Source organism: Talpa europaea, assembly GCF_964194135.1.
Source record: "Talpa europaea genome assembly, chromosome: 6".
NCBI lineage: Eukaryota > Metazoa > Chordata > Mammalia > Eulipotyphla > Talpidae > Talpa > Talpa europaea.
In genome coordinates, this window is record NC_140072.1 from 35431941 (window position 1) to 35456159 (window position 24219).

The following is a 24219-nucleotide window of genomic DNA, read 5'->3' on the forward strand; positions in this document are numbered from 1 at the left end:
AAAAAAGCTGCTCGGGGATTTCATAGCTATTCCTCCTGGTGGAGACACTAGAGAACATTTTTCCATTGCCAGTGGCACCACTAGTGGGATGAATAAAAGACAGAAGAATTTCCAATTATTGGGGCCTCCCTGGTGGCACAAAGGGTTAAGACGCAGCATTATGAAGCTATCCGCAGCCACTGCAGCACAAGTTTGATCCCCAGGCAGGTAAGTGACCCACATGGCTCAGCAGACCCTTGCTGTGTTGCTGCTGCTCCCCTCAGCAGTGTATTTCAGTAGATCTGCCTGTTCTGATTCCCCTCTCTGTCTCTGGTGAATCCTCTCACCCCCCCATACCTCTGGCCTGTACCCTAGCTCTTGTATGCATAAATAAATAAATCTTTAAAAAAAAAGAATTTCCAATAATAAAAACCAAAAGGGGTTATAAAATCAGTGTAGTTTTATCTCAATGTTCTTCCTTCAACCATGAAAACAAGTTTTCTTTAGTCCTTCCTGGGAAATTAATAACACACCCATGTTTTAAAAGGAGTCAATTTGTTTCATTTCCAAGAATAAAAAATATGTATGCAAATGAAATATTACAGTGAGTTTAAATCTGTACACTTCACTCTTAAACTTATGTCTTCCATTTAACTTACTAATTTCTGGATAATGATATTATAGATGATAAATATGTAATAGGATTCTGATGTACATTTATGCATTGGAATATACAATCATTTAACATATAGCTGTTAAGTTAAATTCAAAATAAGTATGATGACTAAGGTTCCATCTAATATCAGTAGTAAGTCAAGATGTAAAATTTGGAATTTTTGTCTATATCAGATATCTGATTTAAAAAATATTGTACAAAATTTGTTGAAATGATAGACCCAACATAAACAAATTTTTCTATATGTTTGACCAATTAGATATGGAGGTGTGAGTATTTCAGAGAAGCTGGTTAGTTGCACAAGGCCCATAAATCAGGCAGACCTGTTTTCATTTATTCATTCAACAAACATACAGAACATCTCTAACAGCCTCTCATATATTTCCAGGACTAGCATGAGCACTTCCAACTTTTTCTATTTTCACATTACTCATGGTTTGTGAGATAGACTGTAACTTTAACAAGTCTTCATGTTATAATGTAATAACAGTAAAATAGAGGTATATCTGTGGCACTATGGGAAAATACAGGAGGGTCCTGAGATTTGAAGTCAGAAAAGATATTGCCTTAGTAGGCAAGTAACACTCAAGGGGGGCAACAAATTCAAAGAAGTCAAAGGGAGAAATATCCAGATATCTTAGTTCTTGGAAAGCCACTTCCAGAGTCTAGGATATCTATCTGTAAATCATGATCATTATTAGAACACTTGCATTTAAAGATTGGGCACAATGAGAGGTATGGGTATCAAAGGATGAGAAATTATTGCAAGAAGCTCAGGGCAACAGGGCTAAAATCTGGGTAAGAAGACCAGATCGTGGCTATGGGCACTAACAGGATGAATACAGCTTGATAATGCACTAGAGAACTTCATGGGTTTCATGCGCTCTTAGAATCTTTGCTCATGGAAGGCCTGCTAGAACATATTTGGCAGAAGTTGTCTATCTGAATTAAACCCCTTTTCTAGAGTTGTGTCTGGACCCTGGCGCAGAACAGTGTTGGCTTGCTTCAACACAGATGTAAGCCCACAAAGGAGTGTTTACTGGTGTCTCTACTTCTTCTTCACCCCAACCCCTACCACCGCAAGTGGCATTATTGCCCAGAGACTTTGATTATCACAGCCACAGAGTACCTGCCTTCATTCATATAGTCTGATCTAAGTTATTTACGTCTCCCCGAAAATAAAATTTGAGTATCTACCCACTGACATCCCTATAGATGGATCTACATCTTTTTGGATTCCACTACATATGCGTCCTCTCCTCTCCTCTCATTAAAAGTTCATAGAAGAAACAGGGAAGAAAGTTTTCCTAAAGATCAAGAGGTTTGGGGACTGTGAAGAAGCAAAGAGGCGATCATGGGAGGGAGGTAGAAAGGCTATTTGTGGCCAGAGAAAAGATAACAGCTAGTATCCACTCCCAATTAGTGACAACCTGGGAAAAATTCTGGCCATTAAGATGCTATTCTGGGTAAAAGTATGAAAAAAAAAAAAAACACAGGTAAAATTCTGTTAAGGCCACGTGGAGCATGCTGTGAAGAGGGAAGTTGATCATCAAGGGCCTTTATGATTGAGATTCAGCGAGCACATCAGCCTGGCTTTATCTGCCTAAGGGAGAGGCCTGCATTCTTCCTGTACCACCTATTGCAGCATGAGTTCGAGCCCCGGCCAGGGAGGTGACCCACATGGCGCAGAAGACCTCTCCTGCCTCGCCTGCTGCTCCCCTCAGTGGTTTATTTCAGTACATCTGCCTGTTCTGCTCCCCACTCTGTCTCTGGTGAATCCTCTCACCCACCCATCTCTTACCTGCACCCCAGCTCTTGTATGCATAAATAAATAAATCTTAAAAAAGGTTGGGGAACAGGAAAAAAAATACATTTTGACAAACTAATGGTTTTAAGGCAACAATATGGCACAACACAGAATAGGTAAAGTAGATAATCAGATGGGATTTCTTTAAGGACCTGTGTTTCATTTCCTTTAGGTATCTGGTGGCTCTGAGACTACTGTTTTTCCCATCCAAGTCGGAAAGGAGGGAGCCATTGCCGCGTTCGTGTGCATCAAATGCAGAGGAAGTCTCTTGTTCCATTGATAATTACTCTCAGCTGTTAATGCAGCCAAGTCACATCAATAAGGTAGGCTTCATGTGAAGAATATAAACAATGAGTTTTGCAAAGTTATTTTACCAGTTCCTTGAAATTGTAAGACATTTACAAATACTGTTTTTCAAAAAGCAATACTTGCTGTGTGTTTAAAAGCAGTTATTAAAAATACAGTGTCAAAAAGTACAAATTTCCAGTTATAAGATAAATTAGTTTTGGAAAGTCATGTACAACATGGTGAATATAGTTAGTAATGCTGTATTGCATATTTGAAAGTTGCTTGAAGAGTAGTAGATCTCTTCACAAGGGAAAAAAAAACTGTAAGTGATGGACGTTAACTTAACATATTGTGGTAATTGTTTTACAAAATGTACATCTATCCAATCATATTGTACAGTTTGAATACATAATGTTTAATGTCAATTATATCTAAGAAGAGGAAGAATAACTGTCAAAATAAAAACAAATGGAGGGAAAGTCACCAATAGTAGTACATTAAGTACTTACAAAATATTTTGGAATAAAATATTTTTCTTCCTGTTCAAATTAAATCATTTTAAAATGGCCACCACTGTGATGTGTGTGTGTGTGTGTGTGTGTGTGTGTGTGAGTGCACGCGTGCATGCGCTGGGGAGGAAGAGGTATTAGGAAAAAAGGAAAAAATGCATACTTTTTTATTTTGCTCTGTTTTCCTATATTACATTAATGAAAATAATTTAATATATTGCCTAGCAGAAGTGAAGGTCATAGTGGATATTATCTTAAATAAGACCTACTATAAAGTGAAGATGAAACTAAACTCTGCTTAAAGAGAAGGTAGGATGTGCTTGTTTTTAAGTTTTCTTTCTTTTTGTTTCTTAGCAGCTTCAATTGGTTAACTTTGCTGTGAACTTGAAGAAGAAATAATTTTAACCTTACTCCTCTAGGACAGTGTCCTTACAGGTCCATAATAAGATAGATGGGTCAATGAATTAAGCAGTGAGAAAGACCTTCTGGGAGCTTCTCAATGCTCTGATGTCATCTTTTGCTGAGCCCTTGTAGGATGACAAGAAAGCTGGCAATGGCAATAGGATGTCTCTAGGAAGACCAATTTCTGGAGATCTTTTCCCACTTTACATTCCTGCTTATTTGGTTCTGCAGTTAATTCATGATGAAGGTGGTTCCTTGGGGATGATCAGGATATTTTTAGAATTTGCAAGTCAGAAATAGCAGTGTTCCTCAAGTCATCCCTGTTAATTTATAGCACTACATAATGGACATAAAATTTGGTTATAATAAATTCGAAGCCATTGCCCTCTTCCTTGTTTTCCATAATGTTGTAGAATTAACAAAATATACATTAGTCTTTGCTTCCTTTCCTTTCTTGATTACTCTTACATTGTGAGTTGCAATGCCCTAAGCATAGGCAGATTTGGAAATACCATTCATGTGCACTGAGACTTAGTTCACAGCCTTGCATAGTGTTTTTTGATAACTTGGCTCACTCCCTTTCTCTAACCCCTAAACTGACCAGGCTTCAATGTGGGGCTATATGTGCAGAGCTATCAAGAAATACTTCCAGCTGAGGGGGCAAGTAGAGGTTGAAGTCCAGCTCAACTCCATTCTCCAAGCTGCAGGCTCTTGTGCTAGAGGAAGACAGTCTGTTCTTAACTTATACCAAGGCTCCATATGGGCCCAAAGTGGCTCCTGCCTGAACTAACATGGTGTTCTAAGACTATGACTTTCAAACTGCCTCCTAGGACCACTTGGATACATAAAAAAATTTTGCTCATGGAATAAAAATATCTAAAAGCTTCACTGATAATAAAGTTGCATTGTTTTCAAAAAACTTTTGTATTAAAAATGCTTAAAAAGGTTATGTCATGGCTTACTATATAAAATATAAAATATAATAAGCCAGGGTTTTGCAGATACAGGGTTCTGTAGCCCTGCCTTGAGTTGGAAGAAGAGAAACTGTAGATTAAATGAGTTTTAGGTCATGGTCAAAGACATCAGCCATCATGTCTATGAATATAGAATATAGTAATTAATTGGTTGGTAATAATAAATGATAATATATCAACATAATACATTCCAGATTATTTAGAAGTATGCACACATTATTGTACTTGATCCTTTCTTAGAATCTCCAGAAGCTGAAGGGAATTATTGCCTTTACTTGATAGTCATAAGGAAATAGAGTCTCAGATGGTTTTGGTGTTTGCTGGTAAGTTCCTTTACCAGATATAGGACCCAAATGGCTAAGAAAGGAAGATTGAATTGTGCATTTAAAAACTCCATGTTTTATTGATTCAAAAGAACACCTGTACAGCTATGTTTATTGCAGCAATATTTACAACAGGTAAAACCTGGAAACAACCAAAATGCCCAAAAATAGATGACTGGATCAAGAAGATGTGGCATATATACACAATGGAATATTATTCAGCAATCAAAAAAGATAAACTTGCTGCCTTTCCCAGCAACGTGGATGGAGCTAGAAGCAATTGTGCTCACTGAAATAAGCCAGAAGGAAAAAAGAAAACTATCGGATGGTTTCACTTACAGCAGGAATATAGGGGTACCAAATAAGACGTCAGTGCAAAAAAATAATAACAGTACAAAACACAACAAAGCAAAACCAGACAATTATAAATTAGAAACATCCTGCAAGGGAGGAGGAGGGAAAGGGACCAGAGGGAGGGAGGGAGGAGCACAGGGGACTGAGGTGATGGTGCACGGGTGCATTGGTGAAGGAAACTCTATGGGGACTACACCTGAGGGGGTGGGGGAAGCAAATATTATTTAAAAATGAACAATGATGTAAAAAAAATAAAAATGAGAGATTTAAAAATATATATATATAAAAATAAAAACTCCATGTTTTATTTGTAAGCAGTTATTGATACATTTGATTATTTCACTAGATGTGAACGTAATCTTGCTTGGATAAGATAGGGGTCAGATGTTTTTGAAGAAGTGAGGCTACCCTGCAGCAAGATGTTCTAAATGACAGTGGTTATAGGTACATCCTGGGCCAATGAAGGGGTGGGACCCACCTGCCATGCCCCTGAGCTGGGGCCTAGTGACCCTCAGGAGCTACAGAGATAGCAGTGGATCAGGAGAAAGTGTGGAAGAAGAAATTCCTACCTAGAGAAAAAGGAATTTGGTTAGAATGGAAAAAATGAAATGAAGTGGCATACTGATAAAAAAAGTGAAATAAAATGCAACAGCACTCTTTTCATTATGTTTCTCTAGCCTTATTCCAGTTTTCTAAATGACTAGCTTGAAGAGTTAGGTAGAGTTCCACACATGGGATCTGTACCTGCCTGAGGCTATCCTTGGAGACAGGCTTCTGCAGCCCTGCCTTCAATTGGGAAAAGAGAAATTGTTGATTAAATGAGTTTTTGCCTGTGTTTCATTGAACCACCATTAGATCTGATAAGGCTGGAAAAAGTTCTTAAGCATCATAGGACACACTATTCTTATTTAACAGAGGAGGAAACTGAGGCCCAAGAGGTTGCAACTTCAAGACCCCCTCTTTGGACCTAAGTTTCTCTGTACTCCTCGAGGAAGGGTCAGTATCTACAGCCTGTTTCAAAGCTGCACACTTGAAACGTAGTCTGGACCCACACACTGATGCCTCCGGTTGCACTGGGGCATGGTCCTGGAATGACATTGCTGCCAGCCTGGCAGGGAGGCCGGCTTCTTTCTCCAGCAGCAATTCCTGTGACTGCCAGACCTCAGATGTCCTTATAAACAAGGGCAGTGGCAGATACAGCTGACCCTCAGGTAGGAAGGAGTGCCATGAAGGGGAACCCAGAGGCATGTGGATCACAACCCAAACTGGGGAAATTACGAATACCAGAAAGGCCATGTTTTATGTACTTGAAAATAATAAATGAAAAAAAATAAGATTAATACAGCTAAACACAATTTTGTAAATTTTTACAAAGGGTTTCAGTTTATTACCAGCCAAGATCACAATTGCTATTTCCCAGCAATATGTTAAAAACCTTGTTTTAATGATTTGAACATAGTCTCCTATTGTGTTATCATAGGATTAATCTCTTTTTTAGATTGGGGGGACATTTCAATAATTTCATTAAAATATTTTTTTTGTTGAAACTATTCCCCTCTTTTCCACATTCTTTAAGATGAACGAATTGTGTAACGATTAAGAGAAGAAATAAGAAAATAGCACAAATAAACACTGGTGATCAAATACATATTCCACAAAATAGTGAGGCTTCTTTTATCAGTTCTTCGATGTGGAGCGAGAAGGAAGTCTATGTCCTTGCTCGATTAGCCCTTGAACACAGATAAGTGGACTTGCTAATAATATTTTACTCAAACTAAGGTCACTTTTTCTTTAACTGCACAGCAGCAAATGAATACTGACCTCTGGAGACCCAAAAATAATTTTAAAAAATTAATAAACGATTAGTGAAACAGACACTTCATTCATTTAAAAAAAAAAAATGTTCCTATGATGTCTCATACAACGGTACCTCGCTTCCTCTCACCCCTCCCCTCCCCTTAGTTGGAAATGAAAGCCCAGGGCCCACCCGTCATGGCGGTGAGCAGGCGGGGGATGCAGAATGCACGCCCCGAGCCTTCACCAAGGATGATAAGCCGGCATGAATTTTACGAGTCTCAGTATCAAGGTTGCCCTCGCCCAAGGGATTTAAGAATAAGGGGGGGGGGAAGAGAAGGCAGATGTATGAATAACTGGCATTGTAAATCTTCACCGTGGCAACCTACAGCTAGAAAAAGTCTGTGATGGGTTCATGACTTGAGAAGAAAGCGACACAGCAGAATGTGAATGGATTTTCTTCAGCTACTTAATACACTGCTTAGAGCAGCTTAAGGGGGTTCGTGTGAGTGTGTGTGCGCGTGGGGCATGTGTGTGTGTGTGTGTGTGTGTGTGAGGGGAAGAGAGAGAGAGAGAGAGAGCTCTCTGGAAATTCGTTAGAAGGAATTACTAGTGTTATACAGATTGCCAGCTTTGGGGGCAAAAAGAATACCATTTAGCCTCAGAATATAAATGACTGGATTTTGCTTGGGGGAAAAAAAAAAGGCTGTGGGGGAGGGGCCTGGGATTATGAAGCGAGTAACAATGAGCAAATTGGACCCTCCGCAACACAGCACAAGGTCACGGCGAAAGTCAGTGTTGGTTGGTGGAGATGGCTGATAGGAGAAAATGGCTCATGATAAATCGCTTCCCATTTTGCAAAATCTGGTAGTTAATGAAAATAAGATGCATTTGAGTGGTCTATATGAACACCTGATTTTTTTCTTCTCTCTCGCCTTCTCTCTACACACATACACACGCACACACACATGCACGCACGCACACGCAGGGCCTGCTGATGTATGAAAGCAAAGCCCTGGCTCTAATTGTGCAATTATAAAACGGAAATGATGCAGGTTTGGCAACACAGGGAAAGAAGGCAGCTCAATAACATTGTTTAATAACAAGCAAATAAAGCTCAGAGGGGAAAGAGGTGACTATTTCTGCTTTAGACTCATTAAGGAGCCTGAAACATATTGTAAAAGAGTGATATTTAATTATGGGCTGGACTGATAACAGAGAGCAGGGCCTCACTGGGAGAAAGAGACCCTGTGCTCCTAGGAGCTCACAGCTCCAAACATCAATTACCATGATTATCTACCCGGTGCTTACAAAATGCACCGTCTCCATGTTCCATCAGCGACCCGTAAACAGGCATTGCATAGGCAAATTTATGGGCACAGGCAGCCAGGGCCAGGTGGGAAAGCAAGCCTCCCATTGGTGCTTCTCAGCAAAGGAGGAAAGAAGCAAAGGAAGGAAAAATCTGTCTTCTGCACTGCTGAAGGAACAATTTATTACAGAGTATTTGCAGAAGACAGCATTTGTGGCCCTGCTGCCTTTCTTTTTTCTTTTCTTTTCGTTTTTTTTTTTGCCTCTGTTGGTTGTGTGAGTGAGAAATGGGGGTATATTAACCAAGCCCTGGTTACCAGGAGCTGTGTGCCATGGGCCCATCAAAGTTTTTGGTGTAGAGAGGCTATGGCTCCAAACTAGGAGGAATTAGGAGTGAAATCCTGTTTACCCTTAACTGTAGCCTCAGGGAATGGATCAGACAACCTGTTTGCTTGCTTGCTTGGTTAAAATTAGAATTGGGTAGAATTAAAAGGAGAGGAAGGAGGAGGCTGTCCTCTAGTGTGAGTACCTTAGGAAATGCCTCTTTGTCATGTTGTTCTGTAGTTTTTGTTTGTATTGTGGATTGTGGAGTTCCAGAACGAAAGAATGCTTGAAAATTCTTATACTATCAAATCTATTCTGAAAATAAAAATAGTGAAATACTAAGACTATATCTGTCTACCCATTACCAATTCAACTAAAAATTCAGTCTCTTCATGTATAAATCTTTCCAACAACTGGCAGAAATGTTGACAAAACTGCTCAATGTTCATGCTCTGTTTGTGTTTCTATTTCAAAACAGAACGTGTCTTCCTCCTTCTGCCTTTACAGAAAACTTTTTTTCCAGGTAGATGCAGCATTCTGTAGGTGAGCATGCAGGCACTTGCTGTTGCAATGTAGTCAAGCTCCTTTGTAACCAATTTTCTCCACAAGATTGTCTAGAAGCAGTAAATGCTGAAAGGGACATTGGACTGTAGTGGTCAGCAAGGTAATTCCAGCCTGGTCCCACTCTGTTCCTGCCATCTGCCTCCAGAACTAGAATTTCTTATGTTACACAAAATTGATAAGGACTGAGGAATACTACCGACTGCGAATGTTCTTGTCAGCCCCATCCTGAAGAACAAAGGAAATTTGGGCTACTTTTTAATTCCACCCTCTCAGCTCATCAACACTTGGTTTGCATTAAAATGTAAGAACATTACACTCCACACTCTGCTAATAATCAGAAAGTACTGCTTTGAAGTTTCCCTATTTCTCAGCTACTACCCATGACAGATGTTTGCCAGAGAAAAAACTCAGGGGGCATTTTCTTGCAAGTATTTTGGCTGAGAACGGTAACCATCATGCCACTTAATATTTCAGCAATCTCTGGAGTAATCAGGAAATAGCAGTGACTTATTTATCTCATGTCTTACTTCTTGCGAGGTCCCCACCACCACCGGCATGACCTCTGAAGACACACATTAATTTCACCTCAGTATTTCTATAGCATCAATTAATAAAAACTGACTACGTTTTCAACAAATGCACATGTTCTGATAAATGAGGGTCCTGACTTAATTGCTCTGTAAATTAAGAGCTCATGGTAGTGACAATAGAGAAGAGTTTTAATATTTAAAAACTCATTAAATTTGTGTACTTTTTGAATAATTAAAGTCACAGGACCACTTTAAGGAGCTAATTTAAGTTTCATTCTTAAATGTATATCACAGATGAGCACAATTCATCTGCCAAAAAAAAGTTGGGCAATTTTCTGAATTACTAAATTGGGTTAATTTTGTCCTTATTGGCAATAGACTCTGGTTTATTCTTCATCCTATTTTTTCCAGTGACAATGACTGAATTAAAAAACTGTAGATTGAGGGTTTTAAGGTCAGTTATCTGTTTACCCAAAGAGAAAGATTCAAAAGCAAAAGGCATGTGGCTCTTTTTCCTTTTATTTAAATGCAACGTTTTTCTTTTGCATTTGATTACTTTCATTTGAAGTACATTCTAAATTTTAGGTCTAAGTATTTTTTCAGGGAAAAAGTTCTGTTGTTTTTGTTTATGACTTACAGCTGGGTAAAGATCTAAATGGTTAAGTGTGATGAGGACAAGGCTTGAAAAGGGTCTGTGAAAACCACAAATCCTGATGATGACAAGAGTGAGCCTCTCTCTGAAGAGTTCACGTCTAAAGTCCCGAATAACCACTAAATATAGAGAGAAAAATTTTTTTCCTTTTAAAATCAGAAGTAAGACTTTAAAAGTGATGATTTGCTTTAAGAATGATATATGATTTCCCAGTCTAGTGTTAACAGTTGGGAAAGAATCTGAGTCGATGAGCCTTCTGTGTCATCTTTGTACCTTTCAAATCTTCCTCCTCATGTCCACATGTCAATGTTAATATTGTCATCAATACTTCATCAATGATTAAACTGATGCTCACTCAGGACCATTTTGGGAGGTCACTGGGCATCCTGAAGTGTGAAGTCTGTAGAAGTCAAACATCAGGCATTTGTTCCTGGAAACTTATGAACTATTTTTGAAAGAATTCTTGTCACATGAACTTGATAGTTCTGAAAATAAAAATGACAAAAACTGGTGTGGGGAGCTTTTGGTTAAAATAAAACATTGATCAATCTTCCAACAATACTTACCATGGAAAAGAAATGTGTGCAGAAAAGAAGACAATGTTCATAAAGCATTGTTTTCTCACAGGCCAGCACAAAGCAAGTGGATTTGCTAGGAAATTGGATGGGGAGAGGGGCACCTGTATTATTCTTCAAACACACACTATTCTAGTTATTGTCTCTGAAAAAAAATAGGTGAATGCAAAGTCTGTGTTTTTGTGCCATTCTAATAGAAGAAATTGTAAAAATGCAGTGAAGATCATGTGTAAAAGGCACACATAGGATAAAACAATGTAAAAAGATGAACAATTTTTTTGTGTCACCAATTTATTATATCAAGCCTGCTTAATGTCTTTCTGTCTTAGACTAGGGGCCATAATTCTAGATTTCTCAACTATAAGAAAACTATTATATGAAAATGCTCTCACAGTGAATCCCATGGGATTGGGGAAAGCTATGTTGCAAATGGGATTTTGCACTGTGTGAATTGCCAATCCCAAAAGATTGTGAAATCCTGTGGCTAGGCACAGGTTCTACAATATGTGCATTTGTGAAAAGGGAATGTCATCACTACATATTATTTTTACCTTTGGCAAGAGTTTTATAAAATTTCAGAACATATCACACTCAAAAATACTTCTATAAGGGTGACAAAAATGAAATGAAATCTCTCTGTGCGCCATACCATCTTGCATTTATTAATTTGTTCTAATATTATTTTTATTTTATTTGACCTGGAAAATAAGTGAAAATAGAAGTTGCAAGTCCCTTAAAGATATAATTGGCTGAAAGCATAGTGTCGCAAATACTACCATGGCTATCGGAGAGGAAATAAGAAAAAGGGGTAAGATTTAAATGCAAGGAAGACAATAATGGGAGATCAAAGTATTCTTTCTCTTTTAGCTTCTGTTTTGGACATAAGCTAATAATAAGGGAGAAGAAATGGATATGGAGAGAGAAAGTCATGATGAAGAATAACCTAGTCAACAGGACAGGGGAGACACTTGACCCAATAGATATGTCACTTCACATATTAAAGGGCAGAGGAAGCACAGAATTGCCCAAATTAAATGGTTACTTTGTTAAAAAGCACATCTAAAAAGAAAATTGGTTAAATCTGATCACATCATGGTTTGCCTTTTTCAGGAACCCATTGAAGTCTCCATTTTACAGTTCACATAACGGGCATGTGAAATGCTTCTCCAGCCACCAGGGGGCAGAGACTCTTTGATTGGCCAGAGATCTTTGAACTTCAATGTTGAACAGTCATAATTTGCATAGCCTTTTTGCTATCAGAAATCACTCACTGGGCACAGATCCATATAGACATCTCGAAGAAACACCATAATTTGGTGTTACATTCTGAACTTCACTTGCCTGTAAACTTTCTTAGTTTACTCTAAATAGAGATGTGATAGTTGATGGTCTTCATATTTTGGTGGATTTGTCTCTCGAGGCAAAGGATCCATTTTCTTTCAGTCTCAGTAACATTCCTTGACCTGTTAAATTTGTCATTCTTCCACAAGAACACACAGAAATAAAAGTCTTACTAATTTTATTACTTCTTAATTTATACAGCATATTCACTGCAACTGTTCTCTAAAACTTTCCACATCTTTGTCCCTCCATACCCTTCAGAGTGTTTTATCTCTGTGTTTATTGGTATTTGTGTCTTTGCTGTGTTTCTCATTGGAATTTGAACAACTTGGAAATAAGGCACATGCCCAATGTACCGGTGAAATATAAAGTCATCCTATGCTGTTCTTCCCACTTTGTCCAGTATGGGATACTCAGTGGTCAAGGTCATCCTCAATGGCAGAATCAAAGAAAGAATAGTCATTTCAGGAGAAAAACTGGATGTTGGAAATAATTAAAATAACTACAACTGATAGATACTCAGGGGAGCCGTAAAATGTCGTTTTCTCTGCTGGTGCCAAATGTCTAGCTGAACTGAAATATAATCCTTCAACATCTGAACAAGGAGAAAAAAAAAAAAACACATCTGACTCAGGAATGGTCATTGGAGTGGATTGTTCACCACATTTCAGAACAGTTTACATCTGTGGACCAGCCCTAAATCCTACTTAACATGAAATCTGATGAGAGATCACAGTTTGAATTAATAGATGTGAAATGGATTGAGTTTAATTAGCACATCTTTTTGATTCCATGTTGAGGGTTTGGCATTTAAGAAAGCTAGAGCAATATTCAGTAGCAGTAGCACAAACACTATAGCACATAGCAATTTAAAAATAAATCATAATAGGAAACATAAAGCCCATTCAATGGCACTGAAAAGTCAAACCACGTGGAGGTACCAGTCAAAAAATATAACTTTTGGAATTTAGTCAAAAAATCTGCCCATGTAACCATGTCTCTGTTGTTGAATCACAATGATATCACAATGATATTTCTTTTAATTCCAAAAGAAATAAAACAATAAAACAAAGCAAGCTGATTTCAGAAACATCTTCATTTCTTACAAAAACAAGAAATAAAGCATTTTCTTTAGAATGTTGGTAATACTTTTGAAAGGAGATGGGTTTCTCTTGTTCCAGACTCTAACACTCTGGAAATGGGCCCCATGTGCAAGCATTCTCATTCCCTTTGTAGTACATTATCAGTCCCATGGAGGCTCTAGTGTCAGAGTTATTCCTTAATGATTTCCTGGGATTTGCATGGCATTAATTAGAGATACACTCCATGTGCTTTAGGTACAATCCAGTGGATTTTACACCATGGTAAAATCCAAAATCCATAATGAAGAAATATATGTATACACACACAATATCTATATGTATATATAAATACACATACACAAACACACACCATCTTGTGTACTTGCATATGTATACAAGATGGTCAACAGTTCAATTTACATTTATATGAATTCAATAAATATTTATTTCACTGAGAAATTTTCTATATGCCATCATTTAATATCTCACCTCTATTCCATATTTTACCTTTACATATATACATTTTTTTTCATACTCTTAATACAATCCTACTTTATCATTTTGATTGCTAGCAATTTTGGTTTTCTTTTACAAATAGAAAATAGGAGGTCCCAGGAGTCCCTGCTTGATTTGTGAAAAAGATGCTACTGATTGGACATTAGTAGGCCATTACTTTGAGTTGTTTTTCCAGATGGATTTATACTGATCATCTTTGTCTCTTACTTGGTTTTGTCTATTCTGCCCTCGGCTAATTTTTTCCAACAACCAATATGTATTTTTTGCCAATAGGATTTGGAGCAGACTGAAACTTATAGGCCTGTTTTGTTAAGAGTATTCATAACTTTGGCCCCCATACCTCAGTTCTCTACTTAGGGATCAAGCCAATCCCAAGTGCCATGTGCATCTGATACTTTCCAAAAAAAAAAAAAATATTACAGTTCCTTATTAGATACTTCAGAATTTAAGACATTTTAAAAAGTTACCTATATAGACAAAAATTCATCCATGTATTTTAAAGGTAGCTTCTCTCTCTCTAGAAGAACAAAGCAGGCATGTCAAACCAATTATATGTACAGCTGTCTAATTGCTTGCACATTTGAGGCCACTTGGAACTGTCACTGAAAGAGACAGAAGTAAATTTGAACCTTGGTGTCCTGTGACTATGATAAACTCGAAGTTATTTTGATTGACCTCATCAGTTAATATCATAGACCCAGAGGCACTGATATCTCTTTTGGTGTGCTACTAGGTACTTGCTATTGAAATTTTAAATAACTTTAATATTACCTAAATGAGTCAAAATTGAAAACCTCAGAAAAATAAATGCTTCTTTGCTCAAAAATACAAATCCAGCTTGAACTCCAGTAATGTTGTTCAGTTACATAATAATAGAGCCAAAGCTGATCTGATGAAAGTTCAAAAGTTAGAAATCAAATTCAAGCATGGATTTTTGTGATGCATGAAGGAAAACCCAGGCACCATTTTGAGTTCTGTATGGGCTAGAGACAAATAAGTCAAAACTCTCTTTTAAGGAGAAAACTGATCATCAAGAGCTCTCAGAATATGAACAATTTAACAATAATTTAGATAATAACAATAATTCTATAGCAGCAACTATTGTTATGATAAGTTCTTTGCAAACACTCAGCAGGCTAAGATAGTCTTCTGTATCTGGAAGCCAGATTCCAATGAAATCTTGTTACTTTTTTTTTTCCCGGAATACCATGTGACTATGTTTTTGCTTTTTCTGAATTTGTATTGTTCCCAGCTTCCTTATTCTCCTTTCCCTCTCTCCAGATGATCAAATACCCTTAACCAAAGACTGTGCTCAAAATAAGAAGTGATTATTAAAATCCTAAACTATCCATCATTTATCACACCTCTACTGCTTCACTCTTCATCTTTTGGTTTCTACTGTATCTTCCTCTGACATACAATTTCCAAGGGGAACAACTTGCAGATTCTGGTCTGAAATTTACCTAAATTTAATGATTTGAATTAACCCCCTTTTAATTTCTTTTGGTGGTTATGATCAGGGAATTCATTAGTAATCAATATGTTTAATAAGTGTGGATGTGCATATTTGCTATCACACAGCATTCTAAACAACATATCATGTAACTTGTGCAGATTACAAATCTTGATTATTTAAACAAAAGCAGATTTACCTCTGCAATCTTTATAAAGATTTTTTTTTAAAAGACAAATGGTTATTTGGTTTCCACCTCACATGTGCATCTTTCTAGCCGTAATAACTTCCCTCTATTTCTCATTAAAAAAGAGGTGGTTAGGGCCTCCCCAGTAGCGCAGCTGTTGAGCGCTGGGTTGCGAAGCTGCCCGCAGCCTCTGCATGCCAGTTCGATCCCCGGCTGCTCCCTGGCCACTGGAGGAGGGTCCCGCATGGCGCGCAGACCTCTCCTGCCGCCCGCTGCTCCCCTCAGCAGTGTACTTTGGTCCTTCTGCCTGCTCTGCTCCTCTCTCTGGCTCTGGTGAATTCTCTCACCCTGCCGTGCTTCTGACTGTACCCAGTGCTTGTATAAATAAATAAATATAAATAAATCTTTAAAAAAAAAAGAGGTGGTTATACAATACAATACGAATATTTATAAAAATTGAGAACTTTGTTTGATAGAGTGTTTATTACTTAGTACTGTTTTTAATCCATTCAGATTCTAGTATTATTTATGATACAAATGACTATGTAACTTAGTTTAATTCTGAAACTGGAGACATGAACACTCCATCAGTTTCTCAGGGTCTCCTTCCTGTCAGGAATTTCCTCTTAAGATGCACTGATAAAATGTTGATTGCTTAGAAAACAAAGTTGCAATATTCATCACTTTGTAAGCACCATGACAAATTACAGAGCATTGTTGTTTAAATTAAATGTTAAAGTAGGTTAGTCCAGACATTTATAATGGTGCATGTAATTAGCCCAAACACGGATGAAATATCAACAAATTAACTGTTTTTGAAGAAAAAAAAAAGTAATATTCAAAAATACTCCAGTATGAGCACTGGGGCCTTTAAACAAATGATGTCACACAGTCTGGGAGCCTTTGTCATGTTCAGTAAATTAGCATGGCCTAACCACAGCAGAAAATTTCCTTGAGCTGCAATAAAGACTAAATGCTTTCAGACTCCCATGATCCTTTGTAGTCATCATTTTAAAGCACTGCCTTAGTGAGCTAAACCTGTAAAGTTTTCTTTTGAGCGGCTGTGAGTTGATTAGATCTATTTCAGCCTAGTAGTGGTAATAGGCTCCTCTCTGCGAAACTGCTTACCCTCTGCACCCCTGGCAGCTGGAGAGACTGGAATTAATCAGGTCTGCTGGGGACTTCCTCAGCGTCTCCGCAGGCCAGCGACTCTGGAATCATTTACCACAGAATCTGACTGTCAACTCTTTGTCATTTAGGCTTTTGATTATGCTTTCTTTCTCTCGTTTTCTTTCTTTTTTTTTTTTACCCAGGGAAAAAAAAAGGAAATGGATGACAGATTATCTTAATGCAAAATTTTACTAGTGACTTATACAGGTATCTGTTATCATCTTTGATCTGTCCTTTAATAAATATAGGTATGTGCTGAGATAGCCAGGACCTGCTATTAAAATGAATTCCCCCCTCCCCCGCCCTCCTTTATAAAGATACATATCTAACTAAAATAAAGGCAGACATGCATAGGTGCATTGTCTTTTGATCTAAAGAAGAATATATTGCGGGGTCTCATTTTTGAAGGAACTTTATGATTTCCTTCAGCAACATTCCACAAAATGCTCTTTGCCTATGTCTCCAACTCAAAGTTGTATATGTTTCAACACGTGCGGAATCACTACTTTAAAAACAAAGCATATTAACATTCATGGCAAAACACTTCCAAGTACCCACTGAAATTGCAGAGAAACAGATTCAAGTCCCCATAAAAACTATGAGTCTAATTTCAGTATTTGGTTTTCTCAGATGCAAATATCTTGATAATTGAGTTGCATGATTTTATGTTTAAAATTTAAAAAAATCCTCATAATGTCATAACAAAAATAAACCACCCAAATCAAAGTACAATTTTATATTAAGAATTTTTATCTTGGGGCAACTTTTCCCTCAATTTAGCAACCAAGAATATTTTCTCTTATTTTGACTTTCTAATTGTTTGACAGGGTTTTCCTTCCCAGGGAACATATACCCAACAGATAGGGTAAAGACATTTAAATATTTTCTCTAGGGTATAACCATAATAATTATATGTAAATGCTGGGACTTAATGTTTCTAAAATTGTGATACATAATATTCTAGGATAAATGTAATCCCCCTAAAAGTATTTTTGCAAACAATATTTTCTTTCACCTAATTGGTATGAAGGCTGTAATGAGTCAACCAGAGAAATACTGTATATTGTAAATGCCAAGATGTAACGAATACATTGGTATCACATAGCCCATTCCAACAAAGTGTTACTGAAACAGACAACAGACGAAATGTGTTTACCTTATGACATGAATGTCCTGCTTTCTGTATGAATTTTCAGAGCACAGCAACAAGTTTCAGCTAAGGAATTGGGAATTATGTAGGGTTTGTGGCTCTCTCTAGAAAGTAGCTTTCTCATTTGTTCTTCTGACACTGTTTATGTCTGGTTGAGCCACAAAAAGACATAAATACAGAAAAAAATGGAGGGCTCATTTTCTGTGTGTTTGGCGGAGGGAGGGTAGGGACCCAAACCTTCTTTCATGAGCAGAGAAATGAGAGGTCAATGGTGAGCCTTATAATCAGCGATGCTAAAGGCACAGAGTTGATTTACATTGCACTGACACTTCTGGTTTATATAATTTTGAGAATTGCATTGTTTTTTCTTTTTAAAAAGGGATCCAAGCCTTACTTAAGAGCATTCAGACCTAAATGAATCGACAGAGCTTTTACTTTTTGGCCCGCACTGGTTTTCTCTGATCCGGTTCCCTCCATCCCTCTCTCTGGTCCTGCATTTGGTTCTGGCTCCATCTCTTGTTTTTTTTTTTTTTTTTTCTATTTGGGTGGGCAAGATGCCCAGGGGCCTCCCAGAGGTCTTCACCTTCATTGCCCATTAGCCACCCTTTAGGAGAAAAAAATTCCTGCCACAATCTTCTCTCCCTCTTCCTAGTCCCCAGAGGGCCTGGGGACAGGGATTTCTCTGCTGCTCTCAGGTATCCCCGACATCAAGGATAAAAAGGAATGTTGCTAGGTGAATTTGACATTGCCCCTTCCAACAATGCAGCACGCACTTGGCAAAATTCAATAATGGCGGGGGTGGGGGGGTTGGGGGAGAGATTGAGAGAGAGAGAGCGCGCGCGAGAGAGCGAGAGCTGCTCACTAATTGAGCTATTTAACAGACTGCAGAGCCACCTGGAAGGCAGCCAATCATTACTCAGTGTCTTAATAGTATAGACTCTTGAATCATTCCAAGTAAGAAGTTTCACATATTTGTTTGTTTGTTTTATTTTCATTTGTCTTTGGGGTGGTGTGGCGAGAGGAGAAGGTGAGAATAAGAGCATAGAAAGAGGGAAGATAACAAAGTGGGGGCAACTGTGGAGCATATGTAAATCCAGATATCAGAGTATGAAAAGCCAGAGTGTTTTCTTAGATTGGCAAGAAAATAATTTACAGTGGCAAAAAAGGGGGTGGGCTGGGAATTTTTCAGGACTCTTAATTGTTTTTTATAAAAGTTTCTTTCTTTGTTTTGAATAGGTCACCTTCTACCATATGGGTGGATTTCTTTGACCATTTGTCAAGGGCCAAAGTGGGTCCTGAGTGGGCACTGACCTGTCTCAGGTGACCAGTGCTGCATGGCTTCAGGCTGGAGCTGTGCACGCAGGCCACGATGGTTTGCTTTGGGAACTGCCCTTGGATAGAGAGGAGCTGTTGATTGGCAAGATGGCTGGAGTGGGAGGACTCTGCCAAGCCATACCCCTCCTTTCTTTCTAAACTTGGCTCCGATTCTTCCTTTTCCTGGAAGCTTCTGGAACTGCACCCAATTTTTCCTTTCAGTCTTTTGTCTGCACATTTACATGAGTGTGTTCACATGGCATATATTTCTATTTGAGTCTTTGGTGTCTACTTTATCTTCTTGATCAGAATGTGAGCCCACTCAGTGTGAGAACCATGTCTTCCAATTCTTTTATTTTTTTCCCCTGTAATACTTTCTCTAATACTTTGTGTGCTGAAAGCATTTATTAAAGTTTATTTACTGAACGACTGTGGAAAATGGTAGCTCTTAGATGAAGCTCCCGTTTTGTTAAAATCTTGGCCAAGCTGTTAAAATTCTCGGTGTCTCATTTTATCAATATTAAGAATAACCACAATGATGCATTTTCAAATGTTCTATGAAAATTAATGGATAATTAATGGCGACAGTGCAAGATAGTGATTAAGAGGGCTGGTTTTGGAGCCAGACTGCCTGGTTTGAATCCTGGATCTGTACTGACTAACTGTTCAATAATTATAATGCTCTAAATTTACCATTCAGTTTTAGGCTTAACAGTTATTGAATGTTTGCTGTGTGCCAGCCACCGTGGCAAGCACCCTATGAGCAGTCTTTCACTCTATCGCCATGGCATCCCTCTGAAACAGATACAGTTATTATCCCCATTTTGCACATGAAGGTCAAGTACTTAACATAGTGCTTGATATATAGTAGGTACTTAGCAGTGGTAAAACCAAAGCCATTTGATGAATTAAAAGTTTGCTGAAATTGGAGGACTGACTCACGTCTCCTTTCTCCAATCTTCCTCACCTTGTTCCCTGGCCCTGAGGTCTATGCAGCAAGGCAGCTGGTTACAGTGTATGTTCAGCCACGAGCAGTTTACAGTGACGGCAAAAATAAACAGAGTGAGTCTGCCTCAAACTCTCGCCAACCCTGCTTTCCCTGCACACTGCATTCCTATCTGAATGTCCCAGCCAAGGGCCCATAAAAGGGTTTTACCATGAGATTGGCTTCTCCTCAAACTGTCAGAACGATTGCCAAGTGTTGCTGTCAAGTAGTGGCACATCTTTTCCCTTTCAGAATTCTGAAATTCTCGATGGCTTTAAAAAAAGTGCATTTGTATGTGTATGTGTTGTGTCTTTCTGTATGTGCGTGCTCTCAAACACTAGGGGCGACTTAGGTTTAGGTCTAATTTGTAAATGATTATATCAGTCAGTAACGGAACTTGTCTGAGCATTGAACGAATACTGCATGAATGTGTCTAGAATTTGGTAAGCAGTTGATTCATACAAATGCTGAAAAGGTATTTTCCATCGTTTTATATTTTCATTGCATCACTCTCTTCTACATGGTGTAATGATTTTTCTTATTTGTTTTTACCATAAAAATAAGCACAATATCATCTCCTTATTCCTAGATGACTTGATCCAGTTTTCTAAAATTTTTAACATATCTTGTATAAGATTGTTCAAGATATAAACTCATTTTTAAAAGATGGTCCCAATTTTATTATTTAGAAAAAATACAAAGATTCAAAGGCAATTAGGATGATTCCACAGGAGCTAAAAGGAAATATTATTGCTTATTTTTCATATATATTTTTTACGATTTTATTTTTATTTATTTATGCATACAAGAACTGGGGTGTAGGCCCGGAGGTGCAGGGGGTAAGAGGATTCACCAGAGACAGAGTGGGGAGCAGAACTGGCGGATCTACTGAAATACACTGCTGAGGGGAGCAGCAGGCAAGATAGGAGAGGTCTGGTGCACCATGTGGGTCATCTCCCTTGGCCTGGGATTGAGCTCATGCCACAGTGGCTGGTGATAGCTTGATAGTGCTGTGTATTTAATCTATGTGCCACCAGGGAGGCCCCATTTTTCATATATTTTAACAACATTTTCTGGAATAATTATATCTTCCACTTATTGAGCAGCTATAATTTCATTGAATCCTAATAAAAGTCAGAGGAGGGGATTTAATCCCCGCCTTGCAGATTAGGACAGTGAGACTGAGAGAAAGAATGCCATCTGTTCAGGCCACATATTGGGTAAGTGCTAGAGTTTATTAAGGTTGGGGTCTCAGACTTCACAGCCCTTTAACTACCATACTATTTTACATTCAAGTTTCACAATGAAATGCATCAGAAACTCACATTCTGTGTACAGAAAAGCATGGTGGTCAGATTACAGCCTCCGGATAAAATGCAGGATTCCTGTTAAATGACTTTCAGACAAGCATGGAGTAATCTTTTAGTGGTATATTGCATGGGACTTAAATTAAAAATTTAGTTATTGTTTACCTCAAAGTGAAATTCCACTGGGGTCCTGTATTCTCATTTGCTAAATCTGACAGCCCTACTTTGACTATACCCAGAGAAAAAGCGGCACATTGATTATCTCTCTCTGCCGCCTGGAAATCCCTCTCATCATTTAGGGGGGCTAGAGGATTGTTACTTTCTTTCCTGGTTACCCTTCTGAGCCTGATCCTTTCTTCATCCCCTGCTCTTACTTGCTATGGAAGCTCCTGAGAAACTTCCATAGCAAAGACTGTGTCTCCATAGCTGAGAGCTGGAGAGAGCGTGTCTGCTGCAGCTATTGCCCAAGGGCAGACAGTGCCAGCATGGCCTCTGACCTCCCAGGAGGCAACTTCGGTGGTGGAGGGTTGTGCCAAGGATTCTCCTGCTAAAGCTGCTGCACTGTCAGTGATATGGAGAATCACTGAAGCTGTTCTTTTCTGTTATTGCAGCCCTATACCCTAAATTTCAGCCGGAAGCCACTGAGGACTGAGCAGGAGAAACACCTGAATATTAAGCACCCTCACTGCCCAAATGACCAGTCTTCCACTTCCCAGAGGACGCCTCGGCCATGTTCTTCTCCAGTTTTCGTGTCAGTTCGTCCTCTCTGCCGGTGTTCAGAAGTGTGTGATTATGCACAGTCTGCTAGGTGGCCCTCAATTCATTTTAGGGATCCTTTTCCCTATGAAGGAAACTACTTATGATTGACTGTGATTTTATTCAGGTAAATATTAACAAGCATGAGAGACGATCCTCTGAGGTGAGATCACTCAGTCCATGTAATGAGGTTTCCCCAAATACTGCAAAATTCAGCAGACGTGGGTGTAAATCTTGTTCTTGCAGTTATTTTCTATTTGGCATCAGACAAGAAATTAAATTCCTGAATGTTCTAAGTGTACTCCAAAGGGACAGGATCCCTGGTGATTCCTGAGAATTAGGGACAAACGATATTCTTGATTTGATCCAAACTTTCTGAAATTCCATCCAGATGATAAAATTCCTAATAGATGCCATCCATCACTAATTTTGCAATCAGTATGAGAATTCCCGGATGTCTGCAGCATGTAGCCTTGACTAGTTTTACTGGAAACTTCACAGTCTAACCAAGGGTCTGGCTGTCAAACCCCACCACCTCCTGGCAGGTCCAGGGCCACATTCAGGGGTGAGCCCCAGGGGTGTGCTGGAAAGAGCATAGCTGGGGAGCAAGATGGGGATTCAATGCAAAGACGAGAACTTTACCCATCCGAGCACCACTGATTGGGCAATTTCTGAACCTCAGTTTCCTTATTTGTAAACTATAGATAAAGGTTACCTTATAAACACTGTTGTGACAGCTTGTCAAGGAACTTCACTCACAGCAGGGATGAGTCAAAGGTGTTCTAACATCGTCATTATTCAGTTGCTAATATTAGTGTCAGCATTAGCATTACTCCAACTTGGTATACAGGTAACTTATGGAGACATTAGCACAGCTTTTGTATGGCTTTGTATATTCCTGAGAGTTGTGTTGGTCAAAGGCAGCCCCTAGTCTCTTCTGACCACTGACCACTTGAAATGTCATATGGTACATATATAAAACACACACTAGCTTTGAAGACTTAGTATGAAAATGAGAATTTTAGGCATCCCTGATCCTTTTCTATATGGTTACATGCTAAAATGATAATAATTAAAAACATTGACTGAAATGAAATATTTTACTAAAGATAATTTCACTTACATCTTTTTAATTATTTTGAATGTGGCCACTAGAAAACTGAGAGTTCTAGAGGTGGTTCCTATTTGTGCTTGTTTTGTATTTCCACTGGACAGTGCTATGCTCGTGAGTATTCCTAACAGGAAATACAATTCAGTCAAGCCCTTTTCTTTGTTTCATTTTCCCCCTTTATCTCCATGTGCTAGAGAGACTTAGTCCTGTAAAATATATATTAAAAATGTTTCCTCTGCAAAGCAGAAGACAAGAGACATGTAGGAGGAACCAAAACAAATGATGAGAACAGAATTTGATCCATCAAGACATGTTCATGCTACCATGAAATATTTGTGAAGCTCAAAAATTTATTTCCATTAGGTCAAAAATTTACACCTGGATTTATTTTTGATTCTGACATAGCAACAAACCCTCAATATAAAAGATAAATTGCAAAGTGTGCCAAATGCAAGGATAACACATGGACATTTGCTGAGATATTTGAAGAATTTTAGTGCCTGTTTAGCTACTGAATTTTCACTGAAGCATAATCTAATATAACATATGTATGATTGTGTGATTCTCAATTAAAATATTCAAGGTCTGCTTTTGTGTGCCAAGATCCAATACTTTTTACAGGTTTTGTACAAAAACGGAGAAAACCTAGAAATACGATACATATTATACAGTGTAAATTGCTGCTAAATTTTCTTTATTTATTAGGAATGTGAAATACTGAGGAAGCATTTTTTTTCCCCATAAACAACAATACAATTATTTTTCTGCTTCACCTCTTTGCTCTATGC